Genomic DNA, 10,234 nt, shown 5'->3' on the forward strand with positions numbered 1-10,234 from the left:
CGCCCATAGGGAATCATGCGGCGCGGGATTACATTTTAAAGTATAACTGTGCGTTCACACCAGACGCGAATAGCGCGTCAAATTCGCGCCTGCAGCGTCTAGTTATACGCTTGACCACTTTGTGTCCATTCGCGCGTCAAAAGACGGTAGCGGTCGGAACTCTGGTGTACTTTGGACGGAGCGGGCGGTCTGACTGACAATTGTTAAACTATTAATAGCCCACTCTCAACATCTTTTGACAGCGTATCCGCACTTAATTCTGACCACCTGTACACCTAGCTCTGAGGAGCTGTTTGGTACTGAAACCATTGTCAGTCAACAACATTCTTTTTTTGCAAGGATGTTTGAAATAGTTTGGCAGAAAATAGCCTACTTCATTTGTCAGTAGGGCAATATGATTTTCGTTTATGTTGCTTAGAAATTTGAGTGATAGGCTTTGTCCTTATTAAATTATGTTATTTATATTTCATACATTTTTTCCTGTGGCATTTTTTTCTCTGCTGACAATGTTAAAATAATATTTATATTGACACGAACACAATTTTTGTATAGCATTTATAATTATTATAGGCTAGTTAATCTCCTTTCCGTTAGAGACATTTGAATGTGAGATTATGGAAACGAGATCTAAATGTTGCGGACCCGTCAGGTCGGGAAATAAAGCGGGTGAACACCGAGTGTATTTTAAGCGGTTGCTGAATAGAACCTTGTGGGAGCGGGACGGAAAAAAACAGTCCCGCACAGACCTCCTTAAACCTTAGGTGTGTATGTGTGTGTCCCGAATAAATAATAATAATAAAAAAAGGAATAAAGTTCATAAGTCGGGCTGTAAGCGAATGAGGCACTATTCACACCTTTATTAAAATGGCTGTAATCTGTTACCACAATATTAGCCTACTTCATCTGTTTAAAATGATTTCCTTGATATAGATGCCTAAGGTGTTAAATTCAAAATTCTAAATCTAAATTAAAATTTGTCAAATCCAGTAATTAATTTTTTCTATTTTTGATCTGAGCACAATCAGAAAATCAGAAAACCCGTCGTTATTTGTTTTTTCAATTTAGTTCAGGAAATAAATAATGGAAAAACAAGTCGTTTTTCATCTTTTTATTTTTGGTTTTAATTTGAAAAAAACGATTGAACGAATGATCCATGGACGGTGACGGACCCATCATATTCCGCGATTATAGGCCTATATAAGAGTATTTCATTGGTATCCATAGGCCTACTCTGTGTAGCTGGCCCGCCATCTACTGGCTAAAAAAAATATTGGCCCGCGGCCAAAGTTACTTGCCGACCCCTGGTCTATATGATGGTTACTTGTTTCATGATGCTGTGGGGTTTTTGATAGACATTGCCAGTTGTTGTATCCCAACACAAGCCGTTTGTCACATGCTTTGGCTCCACCAAATTATTTACATGCAAAGCAATACACTTTATTTGATTTCATGGAATACAACAACCAGTCTTGCTCAATTCTCTCCCCATTTCATAATAAGCAATAACAATAGGCTTTAGAAAAGTGCCTGTTACTCTTCTCTGATCTAGGATATGGCCCATCAGGACATTTCAAAGGTCCTTTCTCAGTCAATTTTTGCCTAAGAGTGTCAATAATTTGATGGGGTGCAGGCCAGTCTGATGGGTCCTCTGAAGAAGGTCTTTCCTCTGTTACCTCCTCTGTTGCATCTCTGCATTCTCCTGTTATATCTATCTCCGCTCCTCTGATGTCATTTTGAGGATGTGGCTCTCCATCTTTCCATGCGCTGGATTTTTACCAGACAAACCAATAACTAAGTCTACAACCCTAATATGTAATGTTCTGTAATTCGTAATATCCTGCGTGGCCAGTCCTACCTGTTCTCTTGACCTGCTCTAGAGACATTTACTTTCTCTCTGTGCTCTTCATCTTCAAGTCATAAAATCCTGGTCCATTCCTACCTGTTCTCTTCACCTGCTCTGAACTCATTTTCTATCATTTCTTTGCTGTCCTCTCCATCTTCATGGCTGAGTAAATGGACCAGAAAAATAAGCAATCCCTAATTTGTAATGTTTCTTAATATTGTTTAAAGTGGTCATGACATGAGGAATCCAATTTTACTTGATGTTTTGATAAATAAGAGGTCATTGTGTAATGACAAGAGCCAAAATACATTTACATGTCTTTAGAAAGACAGATGCCTGCTATCATAAACAGACTTTTTCAGTCAGAGACAGGGTGAACAATTATATTATTTAACAATATTATGAGTTACTGGTGCACAAAAACTGTACTTGCATTATAAGTGTACCTCAGAGAACATATAAAAAAAGTATGTCATGACCTGTTGTCTTGACCTGCTTTGTTATTCTCTTTCACCTGCTCTTCATTTTCCTCTCCATCTTCATGGCTGAGTAAATGTACCATTATGTTATTGTTATACTACAATGTCAACTTTCAGTAGCCTAGTAAACTACTTGCATATTTACAGTAGCCTATATACACTATGAAATAGTGGTTAAAACTACCAAACATATATTTTTGTGATTAAAACATTAAAGTATTAAAAACTAAAAGATATGATAAATAAGGTCTTTAAGATATCTCTTTTTTTTTTTTTTTATGAACAGCCATGTTCATGATTTTATTTGCTAATCAGTAAATTACTGATGTAATTGTATATGCACCGTTATTTTCAAAAGAAACAAAAAAGCAAAACATTTAATTGTTTCAAATGACTGGTTCCAATCAACACTCTCCATCACAAGCAAGTCAGTGCTTCTGGAATTATTAAAATACATCTGGATGAGGTAATTTACTCACACCACATCTAATAGTTTCTAACATCATGTTTGTAAAGTAGCCTAAAAGAAGACCACGTAAATAAAACCGCAAAGTCTTAACGACAAAAGTCGAGGAGAAAGTTTATCAATCAAATTAACCGACAGCAGCTTTAATGCCTGAGTGACAGGTGGAAGACTGTCACGGAATAGATGATCATGAGACGAGGATACAGATGCAGAGGAAATTTATTAGTGACATTCAGACAAGGTACAAAAACTCAAAACACAGTGACTCCAGGAACAATAAACTCAGACAACGAACCAGCACAAGACTACAAACACAAGGAGGCTAAATAGGGGAACAAACAAAGGAGGGTAACGAGACAGACAGGTGGGACAAATTAACCAATAATCAGATAACAAGATGGGAGGGGCTAGACAATAGACACGAGCACATGGCTCAAAATAACAAAACACCCATGTGCAGCACAAGACAAGACAGGCATGTGACAAAGACTGGCTGGATCTGGTTGTTACCGAACCAAAGAGTGGCTCATGTATGACGTTAGAGTCTGGTTGTCCAGTCCGGTTCCAGCAGGGCTTTGTCGATTCTTTTATGTTTTATTAATGTTATTGTGCCGCCAGCCCCTGCTTTAGCCCATAGAAAGCCGTGCATCACTGCGCCCTTGACATAACGGTCTTGTCTGCATTACAGTTTAAAACTGTAACAGAGGACGAGGCCAAAAGCCCACTAACTAAGTTGTGCTTAGTGGTGAGAGGCTCAGTTAACATTTGTGACAGTCTCCTCAGTTTTTCTGGAATTGAAATCAAACGCCCATTCACAAACATACCGTAACGTTTTTTATTTATTGAGTGACGGGAATAATGAACTGGTAACTATGCCCTCACTGGCAACAACATTAAATGTTGATTAACTTCAAGACTTACAGTGATACAAATGATAGGTTAAGCTTACTATTACGATCCGTCTAGGTTAAATCGTAACAAAAAACTTAGACATGACTCCCATTCCCAGTTGTCAGACCAAAAAATACAAAAGAGTACACAATTCAAGAAAAACAATAACCGTTTTATTAAGATAAGATAAGTATTTTCAGAGTAACAGAAACCAGTAGGTGTATAATATTCAGGAAGACCCAAGGCCTAAAATAACAAACAAAACAGATAATAAACAAAATATCAAACTAACTTCCCTCAAAGTATCCAAATCAAAATCCAGCAAATTACCCTCAATACACTAACAAAAACAGAACGAACGTGATTTCAAAAGAAAAGGACAGGTCAACCCTACAAAACACCTCTGAAAATAAGAAAAGCTAACAGAATCTAAATCAAGGACAACACTGGTCTGACGGCTGGAGAGGAGACAGGAGAAGTGCGACCGGGATCACAGCAGCTCAACTTCAGAGAGAGGAAGCTGTAGTTTTAAACCCACGGCAATTAAAGGGGTGGAGCCGTCCCGCCGCTGATCAGAGGATCCTGCGCACAACACACAGCAATAACACAAAAAACACACACACACAGAAACAATAACGGCGAATACAAACAATATACAATATCAAAACATTTTATGCAAAATTACACAATTCCGTAACGCTTACCAATCTCTTTTTATCCACTTGGACATTGATGTCCTCATTTTAAGGCATTGGTTTTCATTTTCTTCAAGTTTTCTGTTCTGCACCCAGAACGCTTCCCTCCTCTGTCCATTTTGGACATGTGACTGTCACAGAGCAGCGGCTCTTTTAAAGTGTGTCGAGGGTGGGCAGTCAACCATTTCAGCGACGAGTGGAGACCCTACAGAGCTCTATCAAGTCTGGGTGTTGTTGATCCAAACCATGGTGGACACACGCAACATATTGATAGAGCTTGGTTAACCTACAAAAGACAGATTTGGCAACAAAGGAAATAGGACAGAGCAGTTTCTAGAAGAACATTTGTCTTTTATTGAGTGGACTTACTGGCTGGGACACAAGCTCACAGATGGTCCTCTAGGTCTTCTTCTGAAAGACAGTAGAAGGCATTACAGCAATTAAATACCGTATGCTAGAAGGCTATAAATAGTTTTTCCAGTTCAGGCATCACATGGTTTTATGTTTATGTGAAGCTGTTACATTAAATGGAAATGGTACCAGACAATTAATAAATAATTATAAAATGTATAAATGTTTATAAAAGTTACTTGTTTTCATGCCTCATTTTTAAAGCAATTTTTCTAGTCATGATTTGTGCAACCAAATATTAAAGTCATTTCAAACATTTGAGATTTTTGGTGAACTTTTACATCTTTTAGAAAATGTCTTTAGAAGTATGAAGTAACACTGTAGTCATTACTAGTTAATTACCATGATTCTTACAGGAGTTACTAATGAAAAGCCAATCCTAAAGTGTAGAATCTTCACACACACACACACACACACACACACACACACACACACACACACACACACACACACAGACACACACACACACACACACACACACACAAAAAAAAAAAAACTTTTTTGAGAGGTAGGTTCAATAATAAAATGTGTATATGGTATTTGGATGGCTGATGACTCAATATGTTCCAGTAGTCTCCATGACTCTAGTGATTCAATGCCAGTCCAGAGCCGGAAAATTGGCCACAGGACGAGTAAGGTCCCGACAACTGCATTTAAACATCCATTTCTTTACAATTATTCAGTTGATAAATAGTTATCTAGGAGACAGCATAGGCTAATGCAATTATTACATTGTAGTGGCTTTACAAGAACAAAAAGTTTTACAGGGACAATCACCACTCACATCTTCTCTACATTTTAGTCCAGTTTAGTAAGTGATATAAGATTATATGTTTACTTAGTACATCATAATAAATTAATAAAATCTGTGAAAGGTTTGATATTGTGTAGTTTGTGATCCTCCATCAGCAGCTGCAGTTTCTCTCAGCTGTATCAGTGCAGTCACTGTGACGTCTGACTGACAGAGGTTTTTGTACGACTCTTTATCACTGTGTGAACAGCCTAGTGCTGCCTGGATAGTGAAAACTCTGACAGTAATAATCTCCTGTATCTTCAGTCTGGACTCCACTGATGGTCAGAGTAAAATCACTGCCAGATCCACTGCCACTGAATCTAGATGGAGTTCCAGTATAACGGCTTGTTGCATCATATATGAGGAGTTTAGGAGCTTCTCCGGGTTTCTGTGAGTACCAGGCTAACTTATAACCATTCCACACTCTACTGCTGGTTTTACAGTTTATTCTGACTTCTTCTCCTGGTTGAACTGCTGATATTGATGGACTCTGAGTTACAGTGATCTGTCCTCTACACTCTGAAAGAAAACGCAAACAAAAATGAAAATGATGTATATTTCACATTTTAAGAAAATTAATAATCATTATAAAAACTGTATTACACAAACCTTGAATAAACAGTGCAATGGTCCAGATGAAGATGTTGATTGTGTTCATTGCTGTAGTTTAGTCTTGTGTGATGATGAAGAGTGTGTTCTGTTCTGCTCTCAGTCATGAAGTGTTAAACTCACAGCACTATAAACACTCTCAGAGCACTGAAGCATGTGCTGACAATGCAAAGAAGTGGGCAGGATTTACAACAGCTTGTGCTGAGAACAAACTAATATACACTAGAGTTACAGAATCATAACTTTATTTAGTATTTTTATTGTGACTCCTGAGACACTGAGGATGTGCAGATGAACGTCCATCTCTGTGTCCATATTCAGTCATGTGACCATCATCACTGCTACACTTCCACTAGATGAACCGCCATCACTAAAGTAAGATCATGAATCATGAGTCTGTTCAGAAAGTATCAGGACTGATTGTGAATCTCTAATCAGAGTTCATGGTGTCACTCCATCTATCATGAAGCCTCATGTGTGTCTGAAATCATCAAATGGAGAAGAAACAGGCTGTTAAAGATGGAGACATATTAGAGCTTGTTCACGTTTCATGATCTTGTGTGGAGATTCATAACCAGTCCAGATACTTTTAGAACAGACCTTGAATATGAAAACATGCTTGACTGTGGAGAACATGCAAAATACCTTTTATATTTTCATTGTTGACACTTTCTATTGACTTTGGCTCTAATATTCAATAAACTCATTATTTGAAGAGATTTTCACTGAAGATTGAAGTCTGAAGCTGCAGGTTTTTCTGTGAATCATGATGATTGATCTGCATATGAAGAACAGAAGCATCATTATGAGAAACTCCACAACATCATCCATGATCAAAGAGGTCAAAGGTCACCTCAGAGGTCACAGCTCATCAAATATATTTCTTTAAACAGTGTTATATCAGAAAGCATTTAGTCAAATCTGAATGAGTGAGTGTTGAGAAGAGCTGAGGATCTTCTAATATCAGTGTGTTGAAGTGTTGTTTCTCTCTCTCTGCTGGAGTGTGTGTTCACTCGAGTGGAATAGAGGTTTTTGTACGAGCGTTTCATTAGATTGTATCACTGTGGTGGACTTTCGGTGGAGGAACTAAACTGGTGATCGGTAAGTCTGTCTATTTAATCACCTAATAAAATAATGCAATTTAGATTTCAGAAAGTGTTTTACAGTTGAAACAAGAACAACATTTATTAATAATAATGATTATTAGATATTGTGGCGACACTTTACTTGAAGCTTTTATGTATAATGCATTATAAAGGTATCAATAGCGTATGTTATAATGTATAATGTATGTTTTCATAAATAACTGTAACCAAAGTTAAAATGTTTTATAATATTTGCAAATTACTTTTTACATCTTAAAGTTTTTTATAATGTGTTTTAGTGTATTATAATGTTTGTAAAGTGTAACAATGAATAGATAATATTATCATGTGTTATAGTTATTCATGTGCTCATACATGCTTTATAATGTGTATAACAATATTCAAAATACTTTTTATATTGCAATACATATAAAGGCTTTAAGTAAAGTGATTAAGTTACAACAACAAATAACAAAAAATAAATAAATAATAAATATATATATATATATTATATATTATATATATATAAATAATAATAATTCTAAACATATTTCCACTGTGTCTCACTATGAGTTTAATCAGTTTATTACAGGTTTGTCTTTACTTCATTTATTTCTACACTGAGTTCATATTTAGTTCATCTTTTATTGTAGAAATCATACATGGAAAAAGAGATTTGACATCAGAATGTAAATGTTGCTGCTTTCTGTAGTTCAGTCAATGATACTGAATCTCTTTTGCTCATGTTGTGCTTATAATTCAGTGTTTTATTCATTCTGTGTGATTCAATTGTGTTTTAACTCAGTTTGAAATTGAGTTACATTTTCAGTTCAGGCGAATATCTCAAAATTTAAGATATTTATGTTCAGAGTGAATAATTGCTGGAATTAAAGCAGTCAGATCGGCCTGATAATAGATAATGTGTTATAACTGCTGTTACTCTTATTGATTAGATCATACATGCATTTTAATGTATATAGCAGTGCATAATTAATGCATTAAAATACTTTTATAATGCAATATGTATGAAAGCTTTAAATAAAGTGTTACTGATATTGTTTTATAATGATTTAATCTAAAACTAGAGCAGCATTATTCCTATGCTGTAAATGTGCAGTGCAGTGTGTTGTGTGTGTGTGTGTGTGTGTGTGTGTGTGTGTGTGAATGTGTTGTGTTTGTCTCCTGCAGCTGGTCCCACAGTGAAGCCCTCAGTGTCTCTGCTGCCGCCCTCTTCTCTGCAGATCTCTGGAGACTCAGCCGCACTGCTCTGCCTGCTCAGCTCTTACTCTCCACAGGGGGCGCTGGTGAGCTGGACACTGGACGGGTCAGAGGTCACCGAGGGGGTTCTGACCAGCGCAGAGAGCCAGCAGGACGGCCGCTACAGCCGCAGTAGCGTCCTGACCCTCAGCAAAGCACGCTGGGAAGAGGGAGAGCTGTACGTCTGCAGAGTAACACATGATGGAGCTCCTCATGAGGTCTCGTTCCACAAGAGCTCTGAGTGCTGATGTTTCTCTCCTGAAGATGAGCCGTATCTGAGTGTCCTGTGTCAGGCAAGATTCACATGAGTCTAGTGCTGCAGCTGGAGTGCTTTACAACTCAATACTGAAAGAGTGTGTGTGTGTGTGTGATCTTTCAATCTGCTGTGTTTGCTGCAACATTCAATAAAGCTTCTCAACAAGTTCACTTTGTGTCTGACAACATCATTCAACTAACAGATGAAGATGCAGGTGCTTTTCAGAAGGTTGATGTAGCAGTAAATGTCAAATAAAGCTCTTGGGGTTTGAACATGGTCTCTGGAGACAGAGCTGCTCTATTCTGAGAGGATCACAATCACTCCACCCTGACAATGCAAATGGGGTTTTCAGTCTCACTCTTTGATTGGTTACATGATCTGGACTGGAACACTTTCACTTCTGCTGAAAATGATAATGATGAAAATACCCTTATGAAAAAGAAGTTTATTCAACTGTGCTATTAATATACATATTTTTAACTGAAAATAACAAAGTATACTTTCAGTCTAATTTATATGTACTTCTCAGAAATACACTTAAAATTGTTCTTAAGTATTCTTGAGTTATACTGACAGAAAAGTCAAGAGTATTTGGACTATACATGTATTCAATCTTTTGATCGAGATAAAGTATTCTAAGTACAGTTGGCTTGTAGTTGTGTGTAATCTTTTGATTGAGTGGCCTTTTCAATTTATTATTATTTTTTCACATAGTTGAACATACCGCCTTATAAACTTACATTGTTTTAAGATATTGATTTATAAAGATAATAGATTTGTTCATAATTCTGAGTATCTGAACTCTTGAGTAGAATGGTAACACTGGTACTGTACGCAGGAATTTACTTTACAGTGCTTTTCTAAACTCTTCACACAACAACACACCTACATCACACAATTGACCAAATAGTTCATTTTCTGGCCTAAACCACATTTTGTTGAATAAATACAAAGTCTACATTTCAGAATGCTGAAAACCTTTTTCTACATATACTAACTATCGAAACACAGCAAACTCGATATAATAATTCTGTCAAAACTCTAGCATTATCCAACATGAACACAGTCAAAAATAGAGCAATGACTGTCAAAACACTAACAGTTGATGGCATTATGAAAACGATACTTGGTTACTCACGTAACCTCGGTTCTCTCTAGAGAGGGAACGAGTATTGCGTAAGCTCTGCTTACGCAGCGGGAAAAGCCTTCTTTTCTCGAGATACTGAAACCAAAAATTATCCTTAATTTCATATATTGTCAACGCAGTGCAGCTGCAGGCAGCTGAGCTAGAGCGGCATACTGCGCGCTCATTGGCTGCCGCGCGGCAACTGCTTAAGCCTACCAGTGAGCCTGGCGTGACGTCACGCCCAATGAGGGCGCGCGCGACCTCGCGCGTCACAGCCCGCCAGAATGGGCGGCGTCAGAGCGTATATAAGGAAGGCTCGTAGG

The 10,234-nt window shown here is 37.4% G+C and overlaps 1 long non-coding RNA gene and 1 gene segment (V, D, J or C); one reads left to right on the forward strand and one right to left on the reverse strand.

Moving 5' to 3' along the window:
* Positions 1-3,610: 3,610 nt before the first annotated feature.
* Positions 3,611-6,308, reverse strand: LOC308684494. The gene is made up of 5 exons (XR_014029369.1): positions 6,188-6,308; positions 5,128-6,097; positions 4,744-4,785; positions 4,384-4,660; positions 3,611-4,261 (listed from the first exon to the last, which is right to left on the reverse strand). It is a non-coding gene; the product is annotated as an uncharacterized lncRNA (long non-coding RNA).
* Positions 6,309-6,956: 648 nt separating this feature from the next.
* Positions 6,957-9,428, forward strand: LOC308684641 (immunoglobulin lambda constant 7-like). The segment is given in 3 exons: positions 6,957-7,028; positions 7,240-7,288; positions 8,461-9,428.
* The last annotated feature ends 806 nt before the right edge of the window (positions 9,429-10,234 follow it).

The sequence above is a fragment of the Scardinius erythrophthalmus genome (assembly GCF_964197995.2).
Source record: "Scardinius erythrophthalmus genome assembly, chromosome: 24".
Classification (NCBI taxonomy): Eukaryota; Metazoa; Chordata; class Actinopteri; order Cypriniformes; family Leuciscidae; genus Scardinius; species Scardinius erythrophthalmus.